The sequence below is a fragment of the Mustela nigripes genome, chromosome 1 (genome assembly GCF_022355385.1).
Source record: "Mustela nigripes isolate SB6536 chromosome 1, MUSNIG.SB6536, whole genome shotgun sequence".
NCBI classification, from domain to species: Eukaryota; Metazoa; Chordata; class Mammalia; order Carnivora; family Mustelidae; genus Mustela; species Mustela nigripes.
Window position 1 is genome coordinate 35,332,466 of NC_081557.1, and position 16,225 is coordinate 35,348,690.

The 16,225-nt window shown below is 36.5% G+C and overlaps 1 protein-coding gene and 1 pseudogene across 11 annotated transcripts in view; one reads left to right on the top strand and one right to left on the bottom strand.

Moving 5' to 3' along the window:
- SOX6 (SRY-box transcription factor 6) overlaps window positions 1-16,225 on the top strand; it is a 596,201-nt gene that overhangs the window by 376,376 nt on the left and 203,600 nt on the right. The window lies entirely within an intron of this gene.
- Window positions 5,022-5,421, bottom strand: LOC132010853 (phosphatidylinositol N-acetylglucosaminyltransferase subunit P-like; annotated as a pseudogene).

Sequence of the window (16,225 nt, forward strand, 5' to 3'; positions counted from 1 at the left end):
CAGCACCATTTATTGAAGAGGCTGTCTTTTTTCCATTGGACATTCTTTCCTGCTTTGTCGAAGATTAGTTGACTGTAGAGTTGAGGGTCTATTTCTGGGCTCTCTCTTCTGTTCCATTGATCTATGTGTCTGTTTTTGTGCCAGTACCATACTGTCTTGATGATGACAGCTTTGTAATAGAGTTTGAAGTCTGGAATTGTGATGCCACCAACGTTGGCTTTCTTTTTCAATATCCCTTTGGCTATTCGAGGTCTTTTCTGGTTCCATATAAATTTTAGAATTATTTGTTCCATTTCTTTGAAAAAGATGGATGGTACTTTGATAGGAATTGCATTAAATGTGTAGATTGCTTTAGGTAGCATAGACATTTTCACAATATTTATTCTTCCAATCCAGGAGCATGGAACATTTTTCCATTTCTTTGTGTCTTTCTCAATTTCTTTCATGAGTACTTTATAGTTTTCTGAGTATAGATTCTGTGCCTCTTTGGTTAGGTTTATTCCTAGGTATCTTATGGTTTTGGGTGCAATTGTAAATGGGATTGACTCTTTAATTTCTCTTTCTTCTGTCTTGCTGTTGGTGTAGAGAAATGCAACTGATTTCTGTGCATTGATTTTATATCCTGACACTTTACTGAATTCCTGTATAAGTTCTAGCAGTTTTGGAGTGCAGTCTTTTGGGTTTTCCACATATAGTATCATATCATCCGCAAAGAGTGATAATTTGACTTCTTCTTTGCCGATTTGGATGCCTTTAATTTCCTTTTGTTGTCTGATTGCTGAGGCTAGGACCTCTAGTACGATGTTGAATAGCAGTGGTGATAATGGACATCCCTGCCGTGTTCCTGACCTTAGCGGAAAAGCTTTCAGTTTTTCTCCATTGAGAATGATATTTGCGGTGGGTTTTTCATAGATGGCTTTGATGATATTGATGGTATGTGCCCTCTATCCCTACACTTTGAAGAGTTTTGATCAGGAAGGGATGCTGTACTTTGTCAAATGCTTTTTCAGCATCTATTGAGAGTATCATATGGTTCTTGTTCTTTCTTTTATTGATGTGCTGTATCACATTGACTGATTTATCAATCTTTATCAATTTTATTAATTCTTTCAAAGAACCAGCTCCTAGTTTCGTTGATTTGTTCTATTGTTTTCTTGGTTTCTATTTCATTGATTTCTGCTCTGATCTTTATGATTTCTCTTCTCCTGCTGGGCTTAGGGTTTCTTTCTTGTTCTTTCTCCAGCTCCTTTAGGTGTAGGGTTAGGTTGTGTACCTGAGACCTTTCTTGTTTCTTGAGAAAGGCTTGTACCGCTATATATTTTCCTCTCAGGACTGCCTTTGTTGTGTCCCACAGATTTTGAACCATTGTATTTTCATTATCATTTGTTTCCATGATTTTTTTCAATTCTTCTTTAATTTCCCGGTTGACCCATTCATTCTTTAGAAGGATACTGTTTAGTCTCCATGTATTTGGGTTCTTTCCAAACTTCCTTTTGTGGTTGAGTTCTACCTTTAGAGCATTGTGGTCTGAAAATATGCAGGGAATGATCCCAATCTTTTGATACCGGTTGAGTCCTGATTTAGGACCGAGGATGTGATCTATTCTGGAGAATGTTCCATGTGCACTAGAGAAGAATGTGTATTCTGTTGCTTTGGGATGAAATGTTCTGAATATATCTGTGATGTCCATCTGGTCCAGTGTGTCATTTAAGGCCTTTATTTCCTTGCTGATCTTTTGCTTGGATGATCTGTCCATTTCAGTGATGGGAGTGTTAAAGTCCCCTACTATTATTGTATTATTGTTGATGTGTTTCTTTGATTTTGTTATTAATTGGTTTATATAGTTGGCTGCTCCCACGTTGGGGGCATAGATATTTAAAATTGTTAAATCTTCTTGTTGGACAGACCCTTTGAGTATGATATAGTGTCCTTCCTCATCTCTTATTATAGTCTTTGGCTTAAAATCTAATTGATCTGATATAAGGATTGCCACTCCTGCTTTCTTCTGATGTCCATTAGCATGGAAAATTCTTTTCCACCCCCTCACTTTAAATCTGGAGGTGTCTCCGGGCTTAAAATGAGTTTCTTGGAGGCAACATATAGATGGGTTTTGTTTTTTTATCCATTCTGATACCCTGTGTCTTTTGACAGGGGCATTTAGCCCATTGACATTCAGGGTAACTATTGAGAGATATGAATTTAGTGCCATTGTATTGCCTGTAAGGTGACTCTTACTGTATATGGTCTCTGTTCCTTTCTGATCTACCACTTATAGGCTCTCTCTTTGCTTAGAGGACCCCTTTCAATATTTCCTGTAGAGCTGGTTTGGTGTTTGCAAATTCTTTCAGTTGTTGTTTGTCCTGGAAGCTTTTAATCTCTCCTATTTTCAATGATAGCCTAGCTGGATATAGTATTCTGGGCTGCATGTTTTTCTCATTTAGTGCTCTGAAAATATCATGCCAGCTCCTTCTGGCCTGCCAGGTCTCTGTGGATAAGTCAGCTGCCAATCTAATATTTTTACCATTGTATGTTACAGACTTCTTTTCCCTGGCTGCTTTCAGGATTTTCTCTTTGTCACTGAGACTTGTAAATTTTACTATTAGGTGACGGGGTGTGGGCCTATTCTTATTGATTTTGAGGGGCGTTCTCTGAACCTCCTGAATTTTGATGCTTGTTCCCTTTGCCATATTGGGGAAATTCTCCCCAATAATTCTCTCCAGTATACCTTCTGCTCCCCTCTCTCTTTCTTCTTCTTCTGGAATCCCAATTATTCTAATGTTGTTTCGTCTTATGGTGTCACTTATCTCTCGAATTCTCCCCTCGTGGTCCAGTAGCTGTTTGTCCCTCTTTTGCTCAGCTTCTTTATTCTCTGCATTTGGTCTTCTATATCACTAATTCTTTCTTCTGCCTCATTTATCCTAGCAGTGAGAGCCTCCATTTTTTATTGCACCTCATTAATAGCTTTTTTGATTTCAACTTGGTTAGATTTTAGTTCTTTTATTTCTGCAGAAAGGGCTTTTATATCTCTCGAGAGGGTTTCTCTAATATCTTCCATGCCTTTTTCGAGCCCGGCTAGAACCTTGAGAATTGTCATTCTGAACTCTAGATCTGACATATTACCAATGTCTGTATTGATTAGGTCCCTAGCCTTCGGTACTGCCTCTTGTTCTTTTTTTTGAGTTGAATTTTTCCGTCTTGTCATTTTGTCCAGATAAGAGTATATGAAGGAGCAAGTAAAATACTAAACGGGTGGCAACAACCCCAGGAAAATATGCTTTAACCAAATTAGAAGATATCCCAAATCGTGAGGGGGGAGAAAGGGGATAAAAAGAGGTTCAAAAAGGAAGAAAGAAAAAAAAAAAAGAAAAAAGAAAAGAATTAAAAAAAAGAAAACAAATAAGAAAAATATAAAAAAGAAAATATATATATATTGGATAAACTAGTTAAAAAACATTAAAAAAGAAAAAGGTAAAAGTTAAAAAAAATTTACCAGAAGGCGAGAAAAAAAAACAAAAAACGAAAAAGAAAAAATTAAATTAACTGCAAGACTAAAAAAAATGACAGGGAAAAAGCCATGAGTTCCGTGCTTTGCTTTCTCCTCCTCTGGAATTCTGCTGCTCTCCTTGGTATTGAAACCGCACTCCTTGGTAGGTGAACTTGGTCTCGGCTGGATTTCTTGTTGATCTTCTGGGGGAGGGGCCTGGTGTAGTGATTCTCAAGTGTCTTTGCCCCAGGCAGAATTGCACCGCCCTTATCAGGGGCCGGGGTGAGTAATCCGCTCAGGTTTGCTTTCAGGAGCTTTTGTTCCCTGAGCGCTTTCCGTAGAGTTCCGGAGGGCGGGAATACAAATGGCGGCCTCCTGGTCTCCGGCCCGGAGGAGCCGAGAGCCCAGGGCCCCACTCCTCAGTGCGCCCTCAGAGAAGAGCGCCCAGTTACTCCCGTCTTCCTGACCTCCGGCCGCGCTCCGAGCTCACCGAGCCTGCGACCGGTTCAAGGTAACACCAAGCTGTGAGCTTACTGTCGGCTCTGTCTCTGTAGCCGACTTTCCCGTTCCAATACCCGCAAGCTCTGTGACACTCAGACACCCCCAATCCTTCTGTGACCCTGCGGGACCTGAGGCCACGCTGACCCCGCGTGGGCTTCGCCCCGGTTTAGCCTCTGGAGCGATGTCCCTCAGCGGAACAGACTTTTAAAAGTCCTGATTTTGTGCTCCGTTGCTCCGCCGCTTGCCGGGAGCCGGCCCCTCCCCCCGGGGTCTATCTTCCCGTAGCTTTGGATTCACTTCTCCGCCGGTCCTACCCTTTCAGAAAGTGGTTGTTTTTCTGTTTCCAGAATTGCTGTTCTTCTTCTCTTCGATCTGCCGATGGATTTCCAGGTGTTTGCAATCTTTAGATAAGCTATCTAGCTGATCTCCGGCTAGCTGAAGTAGTCTCAGCCTGCTACTTCTCCGCCATCTTGACTCCTCCCCTTTCCTGTTTAAATACCTTCTAACCTCAAATTCTATTCCCTTAACTTTCTTTACATGATCTTTAGTAGAATTTTTTTTTTATGTTGAGAAGAAATAACTTATAAATGATTATGTGCCCTTGAGAGAGAGATATTTTATTCTTTTTTAATAAATATTTTATTTATTTATTTGACACAGAGAGAGAGATCACAAGGAGGTAGAGAGGCAGACAGAGAGGGGGAAGCAGGCTCCCTCCTCACTAAAGAGTCCGATGTGGGTCTTGATCCCAGGACACTGAGATCATGACCTGAGCTGAAGGCAGGGGCTTAATCCACTGAGCCATCCAGTCCCTCCTTTATTCTTTTTTTAATACATGATTTTATTTAGTCTGTCCATTAATAACTAATATTTGAGAACATTTAATGATGTTAATGGAACTCAACATCAGAGAAATTCAACTTAATTTTTTTATCTTTCAATGTTAGATATTAGTAAGAGAGATAGTTATAATAATTATGGTTAAAAGTATTATGTCAAAAACAAAATAAATAGTTGGTATTAGTCGACACAGAATTCAATTTTTTGTGTAAAGTTCTTTGACCACCAGAAAGACCTTTTGGTTTACTTCACTAATGGGACAATCTCTTAAAGCTGGGATGGTCTCTTCTTGGTATTTCTTCTGATTATTAGCATAGTTATCTGTGATTATATGAATGAAGATGAGTGTGGTTGTATTCATCCTGCTTATTTCAAATGATAGGACAAAACCAATTACTGTAGTAATGAAGAGGTAGATAAGCCATGGAAACTACCCAATATTTTTGAGGCTAATAGATTTAGCCTATGGAGTTTAATCAAGATTCAGGAGTAAAAGCCCCCATGAGATATAGTATGTAGCCAGATTGGGAGCTTAAGAAAAGAACAAAGCCATAAATTGTTTTTTCTGGCAATGGTGATGGTAAATTTTCTGCCATTTTCCCTGTGGCTTTAGACAATCACATTGTACTGCAGCCAAGACACCTGGGGAATGGGGCCTTCCACACCCCTCCATGGGTGTATGGTGAGTGTGAGCATTGAGATATTTTGTTCTTAATAATTCTAAGAATTGCATAGTATCACTTATCATTGTACATTATTATACAATAGAATACAGAAGTATATAAAGTAATAAAATAGAATTCTCTCTTTCCTCTTTCCCTGCTAGCCTATTTTATAAATGGAATTTTTAAAATAAAAATATGTTATGCAACTTGCTTTTTGTCCCCTTAATATAGATTTATCTCATTTTTTGAGGTAAAATTTTTGTCTATTTTGCTCACTAATCTCCAAAATTTAGAAGAGTGCATAGAAGATGCTCAGTAAGTATTTGTTAAATGAATGAATTCTTCACTTTACCTTAAGAGCTGTCCTCATAATATACCCCGATCAACAAAGAATAATTTATCCAGTCCTCTATTGATAAACATCGGTTTGTTCCGAGCTCTTACTTTTAAAGTAATACTATAGTAGAAAAAAATGGGTGGAAGAATATTTCAGGCAATATGAATAGCCTGGAAATGTGAGAGTGAAATTACTTTTCTGCAGAATCTCATATTTTTAGTGAAAATAATGTGTGCATGTGTGTGTGCATTTGTGGTTAGGGTGGGCAGGTGTTAGAAGTTGAACAGGAAAAGTGGGAAATGAGGTTAGATGAACAAGCAAGTACAAGATCATGAAGGGGTATGTAAGCCATTTAAATTAGTCTGAAATTTATTAGTGGAGGACCACTAAAGAATTTAACTAGGAGAGTGATAGGATCATTCCTGGATTTCCAACTTCCATCTTCATCCTTGTGACTGTTGGAATAAAGTGGTATTTTGTAGTCAATGAAAGTGTCTGATTTTAGGACTTTATGAAACATTTGGAATAAAATATATCATAATTCTGTATCATGTAATTTCATTCACTGTCAGGATAGATTCTAAACTTTGTTAAAAATTTTATTTATTTATCTATTTATTTATTTTAGAGGGGAAGAGCATGAGCAGGAAGGGCAGAGGGAGAGGGAGAGGGAGAAAGAATTTGAAGCAGACTCTGTGCTGAGCATGGAACCATCCCACCCCCCTGATAATGATGCCCTGAACCGAAACCAAGAGCTGGAAACCCAATCGACTGTGCCACCCAGGTGTCCCAGGATAGATTCTACAATGGATTTTTAAGACAGACATTATCTGACCATATTGGCAAATGTTTACCATGTAAAAGCGCTGTTCTAAGTGCTTCACATGTATTAACTTATGTTCACTTCATCTATACAATAACCTGTTATTATTCTAATTTTATAAAATAGATCAAAAGGTCAGAGTTACAGCACTAGAAAGTAGTGGAGCTGAGATTTAAAACTAGGCAATCTGGCTCCAGAGCCCATGGTCTTAAACATGTCGCATACTGCTTTCTATATCTGATTATTCCTAAAATATAGAAATAAAGCCTGTGAACTTACATATGAAGCTGTGATGTCAAAAATTAAGTTATATTTCTTCATTTACAGAATGATGTAAATTAAGCTTAATGTATTCTGCTTTTATTCCAGTTTTTTTTTTTTTGTAAGTTTAAAGAGACAAAAATACATTTTGTGAATTAGTGAGTTTGCTGGCCAAACTAAACATTAATGATAACGTCACATTGTCAAAGAAGATGGTTTTTAAATTTGGTGAAGTTACTCTCAAAATTAACTAAAAACAATTACATCTGAAAAGTTAATGCTGGGTTGCATATCCATATATAATGTTAAGCTAATGAATATATGTATGTTGTCTATCAAGAAGAGGTTGTAAAGTAACTATAGAATTTATTTGGGGCCTTAGGGATTATAATCTAGGAAACAGAGAATCCACCAAAATCGAAAGTGTACTTGGAGTTAGGAGGGGAGAATGCAGGTTTATAAAGGCAAAAACCATGAGGTTACATAACTTGTTTTGAAAGAATTATGATTGGTGCTGGCAGAGTTTAAATTGACTAATACGCAGTTGGTTATTTAGATAATAGGCATTACATTATTTCTATTTCAGTTTAAGTTAGAAGGATGTGCTCAAGGACATGGTAGAGTTACAAATGACAAATTGCAATTGATGAAAGTCAAAAGTTCATGGTGTTCTGACAGTTGAAACAGGAGCTATGCATAGGTTCTACTTCCTCATTGTCCTTTTGACTCTATTTTGACTGACTCTCTTAGCAATGCTTACATCATTTTGAATCTTGTTTCACATGTATATGTATACAGTATGTTTCCATTTATAGTTCTTGGTCACATAAATGACTTTTTCTCATGTTACCAAGAAATTAATGATCTTTACAGATACAGGCAAGATTGAATGATTTTCATAAAAAATTAAAGTTGCAGGGAGAGTTTATATTCATGGAATATTTCTAGATTATAACCTATAACTAGAGGTGTCCTTAAAGTTTATCTAATCCAACACCCTCGTTTTATAGGCGGGGAAACGGAAGGCCAGAAAAGTACTTGCACAAAATGGCAAAACTAAAACTAGAACCCACATATCCAGATTTATATTCCAGTCACTTTACACTATACAACTTCATAATCAAGCATTTTTATATTTGATGGTGTGTAATATTTTACACACCTTGCAAATTACAAGATGAGCATCATACTATTTTTGAATTTTGTTATTTTCTCCTTCTGTCGTTCTCTGTGTATTAGCAAACAGTGATCTCTGACTAAATGCATGCTTATGTGATTTATCTGATCTCAGTTTGAGAGTTTTATCTGTTAATCTTTATAACTTTCTGCATTTCTATTATCCTATAGACCCAAAATGCTGCTGATTTTTTAAAATCACTTTTTTGAAAAAGAGGGAGGCTCTCAGAGGAATAGACTCTTAGCTCTAGAGAACAAACTGATGGTTATCAGACGTGAGCTGGGAGGGGGAATGGGTGAAATAGGTGATGGGGATTAAGGAGTTTGCTTGTAGTGATGAGCGTGGGGATTGTACCTAAGTGTTGAGTCACTATATTGTACACCTGAAACAAATATTACACTGTATGTTAACTAACTGGAATTTAAATAAAAAACTAAACAAAAAAGGTATGTGTGGATTTTCAACCGCACAGGGGACTGGCGCCCCTAACCTGTGTTGTTCAAAGCATGTCTGTAGTATGTAATCATACTAGAGGAAAACATGCTGGATTTGCCAGTTAAAAACAGATTCAGTTTAGATGGCCCCTTCAGATCTTTTTGTTCTGCTTATTTTTTCACAGTGTCACACTGTTTTTATTTCACTTAACATTATCACATGGCATTTTTTCATTTTTTAAAAGGCTTTTCCTAATATTAGTTAAAAATCCAATTTACCTCTGTGTAATTAGCACCTGAGTATAGATAGACCTGTTCACTTCATTGTTTCACTATAACTGGACTCCCCATTTATTTTCAGTTTTTCACTATCACCAGTACTGTTTCAGTGAATATCTTTTAATATAATAATCTCTTAACACATAGAATTTTATCCTTGAGAATGTAATTTCAAATAAAGAAAATCTTGTTAGAAATGAAATCACTTTTTTTTTTAAAATGATGCCCTGTCTCCTGAGGAGTTTAAGACTAGAGTTCTTTATATAATTCTTGCTCTTATTTAAAGGAAATTAGGATCTGGAGAACCCTGCAGACCCTCAGATTTTCAAATACATTGGCCAATGAAGTACAAAGATTCTCATGGCCCATAATATTCCAATTGTTAAATCTGACCAATGTTGGGCCCTGGAATCTTTCCAAATCCATATGTAACTGTTTTACCTATGAAACAGTCTGATACGCTATTTCTGAAAAAGTATCATTTGAACTCTGATTAATATCTTTAAACCAGTACATATGAAAACTTGCATGCTGAGGTTCCAGAGTCAAAGTCAGTACCTTTGAACAAGTTGTGCTTCTTAAGATATTTACTTATTGATTGCTTATGTCATTGACTAGCATTTCATTGTTAGACAACCTAGATAGACTTGAGGAAGTGAAAATTTATTTAAATAAAAATATTGCCTTTTAAATGCAGAGAAAAATGATTACTGAAATCCACTGTCTTCCAAAAACAATTTAAAGTGGATTATTTCCCCCGATTTTTAAAGAAATGATGTGTTACAGTGGAAGGAGTTCTGAGCTAAGCATCAGGACTTCTGTGTTCTAGGCCTAACTTGAATTCTCGTTTTGACATCATGCATATGACTTTCCCTTTCTGGCTTTCAGCTTCCTGATTTGTAAAACTTGGAAGCTGAATGCTTTGATTCTTTACAACATTGCTTTTCTGAGTTGTGATTGTTTAAATAGGTATACTTTTAAGAAGACATTTCATGTTATTTTTTAATAGATAAGATGAATTTTTGACAAATCACCTTCAGCTATAGATTAATGGTGGTAAAACCAGCGATGGAAAATACGGGAAACAAACTGGTTTGATCAGGAAAAATGTGAGACATGTTTTCTTTCTTTCATAATGCTCCCTTTTTGCCCTTAAAGAGCTCAGATAGGCAGTAAGCTTTGTAACAACTGTTTACTTATGTTCCAATTGGGAAATAAATTTGGAGCTATATACATATACACTTACTCCTCTCCCCCCTGCCCCCCAGACCGTCTCCCTTCTTCCAGTTTTCCTGTTTTCTAGTTAATGGTGTCAACCTGGGACTTCAGTCTAGGGAAAATAAGCACAATGTTACCTTAATGCTAATGAGAGCTATGAAACATCAAGATAAGAAAATGTATTCTCAGAATATCAGTCTAGAATAACTGGTTGTTTTGAAGTAGAAGTAAATAGGTTTGAAGTTTGGGTTTAAGATCTGGCTGTGTGATTTTAAGTAAATCTTATGTCCTCTCTGTCTTTTTCTACGTTTGTAAATTGGTGATGAACAGCAATGATTGCTGCCATACTAGGTGGTTTTGAGGTTCAAAAAAACCTAACATATATGAAAGCCATTTTCTAGTACCTTTTTAGTCATTTAGATTTTTATTATATAGTTTATTTTCTAGTTTATTTTCATGTATAGATTAGCTGAAACAATGCTATCATTCATGTCTATTCACCGTATTAACTAAATACTTAATGATTTTATATATCCATTTTGACAATACGTTTTTAGGCTAAGGCCATTTTTATGATAAACTTCTATTACTTTACTAACTAAAATAGAAAGAAGGTTAAAATGAGTAGATACTCATTACTAAATACTGAATAATTCCTTACTGTATATTTTTATCTCGGTAGAGTTACTAACCTGGTAGAATTTTTCCCATGGTGTTTATTTTATAATGATAATGAAATGAATGATATTAATAATTATACCACCTCACCCCTGTTGATGAACTCTGCCTTATATTTCTTGGGTTGCCAAGGTAAACTCTTACTAGCTCTTTCCAAGTAGTCGAAGCTGCTGTTGATTATTCAGTTCATTTGAACAAGTGGAGGGAACAAACAAGTGTGCGTAGTCAACTCTTGATCACCTGTGCTCTCAGTTGCACAGATAATTCCAAACAGCAGCTACTTCACCTGTTTACATTTTGCTCATGAATGGATTTAAGAATTACATTTAAATGTAACGATGTCTGATAATCTGGGACCTCACTTGTCTTTGGCTTGTTGCAAAGATAATTAAAACTTGGAAGTGTTTTCCCTGAATCTAAAATATCTTTTATTGCCTAGAATATATTGGCCCCAAACTTAACTTGTGAATCTTCTTGGAAGAGTCTTGTTTGTTTCCTTCATCTCTTTGGCACACAAAAGACCGATAAATGCTTCAGTCACTTTTGCTCCTCGCCTCCTGCCTCCCCAGTCTGAGTAGGCAAATCCACTCTTTGTGTAAAAAAAGATGTTGGGAAACTAAATTTTGATAACATTTATTATTGAACTGAATTTGGTTCCAAATTCAGACCAAAAATCCATTTAGTTATATTGGCATTGTATAGTGGCATTGCCTTTGGATCTGCAGAGTTTTGAAATTTCTTAATTGATGTTCACTTTTGTATTTTAGACTTTTTTTCTTTAAAAAATATATCTCTTCTGCCTCTGATGTAACTTTTACAACTGTGGACTAACAGTGTTACAACTTAACTCAGGTATTCTTATAAAGCAGTGCCTGAAAAACTCCAGGAATGGCACAATCCTTTTCCCCAAATCACATTTAGTAGATTTTCTTATGTTTTGGTGTTTGTTTCTTTTCCCAGTGCCTTTTTAATCTTTTTAATCTTTAATCTTTACTTTAATCTTTAATCTTTTTAATCTTTAAAATCTTCTTGGCTAGTGTAGGTATATAAAATAAAACGTGAGAAAGCTGGGTAGGGGGCATAGACTTTAAAGTATTGCAAGACACTGATTTGGATCAGTCTATAGGGATATAGTCAGGGTCATTCTTCTCACTGAATTTTGAAATTCAACCAAAGAATATATTTTATCCATTAAAAAGTATGCTTTTTAAAAAAATTCCTCTAAAAAAGCTTTGGTGACATAAGGACAGCTGAATGAGTTGGCTAATCAATTGTATGTAACTCTTTTGGCAGTTCGTTCCTTGTTTTTTTTTTTTTTTTAAGATTTTATTTATTTATTTGACAGAGAGAAAGATCACAAGTAGGCAGAGAGGCAGGCAGAGAGAGAAAGGGGAGGCAGGCTCCCTGCTGAGCAGAGAGCCTGATGCGGGGCTCGATTCCAGGACCCTGAGATCATGACCAGAGTCGAAGGCAGAGGCCTAACCCACTGAGCCACCCCGGTGTCCCCAGCAGTTCTTTCTTTTGACAATTAAGAATTAGAACCTGATTATAGGTTCTGTAATCTCTGATTACAGTGTCTTGGCTTATAATTCAATTCTATTGAAAGAAGACTTACATATAATAATGTAAGTCCCTCTGAACTATTTCCTGTATAATTGCTTATATAATTATATATTATATAATTGCTTATATAATTCATGTAGTCTTTCAGTTGATTCTACCTTCTAAGTTATAGTTGGTATTCAGAGAAGTGTTGAAATTGTTTTTCACACGACTTGGAATTTAATTTGTAGGTGTAACAGCTTCTGAGTCCCTACGCAGAAATAAGTCCCTACTCATTTTCTTTTCTTTTAAAGAATTACTTATTTTATTATTTTTAAAATATATTTTTAAAAGATTTATTTATATGGGGGGGGGCAAGGGAGAGGGAGAGAGAGAGAATCTTAGACAGACTCCCCGCTGAGCACAGCCCGAGCTGGGGCTTCATGTCCTAAGCCTGAGATCATGACCTAGGCTGGATGCTTAACCAGCTGAGGCCCCAGACACCCCCTGAGTAGAGAATTTTCAAGTATATCTACATAGATTCAATCCTCTTAGTCATCAGATTTTATTTATTATTTACAAGATTTTAGATAATGTTGCACTGTAATTGTCCTAAATGTAGTTTTCCTTTTAATACCATTGTATCTGCCAACACAGTATTTAACTTGTAAAAAAATTGCAGAAGGACTTCATGAAGACTGTATGAAGTCATTGTCTTAAACTAGTTGTCTTTTCTTTCTTTCTTTCTTTCTTTTTTCCCTAGAAATGTTTATGGTTTACTGGAAAGAGCTTGGGCTTGGAGATCAGGTCTTCTAGCTTAGAATCACGGTTCTATTGGCTACAAACTCTGTTATCTTAGACATATTTTAACCTTATTTGCCTTATTTCCCCAAGTTTGTTGAAATGGGTAAAAATGCTAAGTACTAACCCTAGTGCATAGGAAGTATTTGAACCATCATAGTGCTCAAAAAAATGTTTGTAGAATCTGAATCTACATTTCTTTAGTTTTCCAAATTTTATTATTTACCTCTTTTAATTGGCTTTGATTTTCTACTGCTTACATAGCAATGAAGATGGTTATTAATTTCAGGCAGTTAACAGTGGTAACTAACTGGAAGCAACTCAGATAAGGCTGAAATATTGCTGAAGTCTAGAGCAATTCTATCTGGTTTGTTAAAAAGAGCAATTCCTATCTCTAACTGTTCTGGGAACTAACAATTTAGATAGAGTTGGTTATGCGTTCACTTCAACTTTACTGAGCAAAATAAGTGGTAGGTACCATAGTTAAGATCTGTGCTTTGTCACAGAGATGAATATGACACACAGCCTGCCCTTCAGCAGCAGTCAGGTAGGAAGTACCCATCATGGCATCTCATTTCCTCTTCCTCCCCATCCCTTTTCCATAGAGAATTAGGAGTAACACTAAGATTCTTACCTAATTCACAGCAGAGGTTTTAAACCTGGTTGGGGAGCCAACAGAGTCCAGCAGGGAAGATGTGCTTGCGATCTGTGTGTTTGAAGAGCCTGTTACCTCTGCAGTTCCTCTGGGACTACTGATATTATAATGTTTTTTACAACCAAAGTTCTTTTTAAGTATGGCCCTTAAATGCAATGATTGCGATCATCTTGATGCCTTTTCAGACATTTGTCTCTTCAAAAGGTGCTGTCCAGCACTGCTGAGGTAATTTATCAGGACTATCCCATCAACTGTGGTATTCTATTCCTCATGAGGTTCAAATATTAATATATTTTTACCTTCTTGCCTCTGCATCAAATGGCTAGCTTTTTGCCTTCAAGTTAAAAAAGTAGAAATCCTTATTTTTTATTCATATGACAATTGTAAGGCCATAAATGTTTCAAAGTTACATAAGAAAGTGATTTTTATAAACTTCTTTTAAAATTCCATTTGTAACCTGCAGTTATTGTTTGAAGTGATCCTCTTTTAAAACCTTGAACCAGGCTTTTCTGTGCATTTGTAAGAGAATGTCCCAGTATGAGAATAGGACATCCTGTTTGTGACTAAACTGGCTGAACAAACATACACTGACTTTTAAGTTAATTTTTAAAAGAAAAGGGCTTAAAATATTTAGAACTATTTTGTTCACATTTACATTAGCATGTTAAAGATCATCCTGTGGTGAGACAAGCTTGATCATTTCTGAACCGAGGTTTTAATTGTCTTTCTTCCTTTCTTTGGTCTTCCTTAATTTTTGTGCCCTGAATATTATGGCTTTTACATGGGAAACATTAGATAACCTTCAAAAAAGCTTTTTGAACATAATGTATTTTTATAGTGAGATGATGATAGCACCTATTGTACCAGAAATCAATGTTAATGTCAAAATTGAGAATGAAGAGAATTTGCTACTCATCCAGCTGTATTCAGCTATGAAAGAACAATCAAAGAAACCACGATTTCAGAAACAGTATGAAATTTCCATTTCCATTTTCCCTTCTACAAATTCACCCTCTGAGTTTGTAAATGCGTGGATTCTATAATTCTGGCGAGTTATCTGATCAGATACTTAGTACTGTAATTTGGGTATCTGTGAACTCTCAGTGATTATGTAAAAATACAAATAAACAATCTTATTTTGTTGTTGTTTCAGGTTGTTTTAATGTAAAGTTTTTAGCAAACCTTCCCAGTAGCAGCCAGGTCCACTGGGATGTTCTGATACCTACAGACAACAGTGGGGAAGAAGGTGGTCTGGACTGGGCTCTCAAGATTGCTGATCAAGTTAATTAAGGGCAGAGCTGAGGTCGGGATTTAAGGAGGAGCCAAAAGGGCCACTAAAAGCCAGAGAACAAATATGTTGGGGGAAATCTAACACTCCAATATTTGAGAGTTCAGGTCCACATACTAGGTCTGGTGGAGTTTTAAACAGGAATCCAGATGGGGAGATCTGAACACCAGGAGTTTAGAATTTGAAGGAAATACAATTAGATGGATAAAAGAGAAAGAGACTAAGAGAGTGAGAGATTGGATTAGTAATGGAAAGCAACTACAGATAATGGGAGATATTTGTGTTTTATGCTGAAAGGTCAGAAGAGCTTTGTGTTAGTGGTTTGAGCTATCTTAAAGAACAAAAGGTATCCTAGATCCTTCCCTAGGTAAATTCTTTCATTTTAGTAAGGACCTCAGGAACATTGTATTTAAAATAAAACAAAACAAAACAAACAAAAAAAAAAACAAAGAAAAACAACAACAGCAACAAAACTCAAAAAGAATTTCAGCTACTTTTTCTGGGTGAAGTTGTTTTGAGAAGGTAGATTATTTAAGAGTACTATTCTCCATTTATCATACGGTTAAGAGGACAGAGTCTTTGGCCCAACTGCCCGATTTTTGAATCTTAGATATATGATTTAAGAGCTTAGAACTTGGACAAATTGCTTGACCTTTTTTATGCTTTAGTTCCTTCATCTTTAACATGGAGATAACAATATGACGTACTGCATAGGATTGTCGTGAGGACTCAGTGAGTTGATATATATATCTAAAGCTCTTCCTAACACAAAGCAATTCTGTGTAAGTTTAAGCAATTTTTATTAAACAATGAGGCATATTGTGCTAAGACAGGGGTTCCCTTGATCTACACTAGGCAAGTTGTAAATGCACCCTGGAAGTGGGCAAGCATATGGTGTGCTTCTACAGGCAACTGTCCTAAGCCTTAGTTGTATCAAGCAGATTCCTCAGTCCTTGCTAGGAACTCTTCCTCGACTTCTCCAGGTGACTTCCTCTTGGCTAGCCCCTCACTATCTCAGTCTGCGGCCACACCGCACCTTACGGCAGCAGCACACTTCTTGTGTCCAGATACCTGAGCGTATTTCTCAGCCTTTCGTTGGTGTTGTAAATTTTGTATCTGGAATGTTTGGGAATGCCATGGTCTGCATAATCTTTGTACTTGGGCTGGAACGGCGAGGCCATATGCTTATTGAGGAGAGAGGGTTTGGGAAATAAAACAGAGCAGAGGATCTTAACTGCCAGG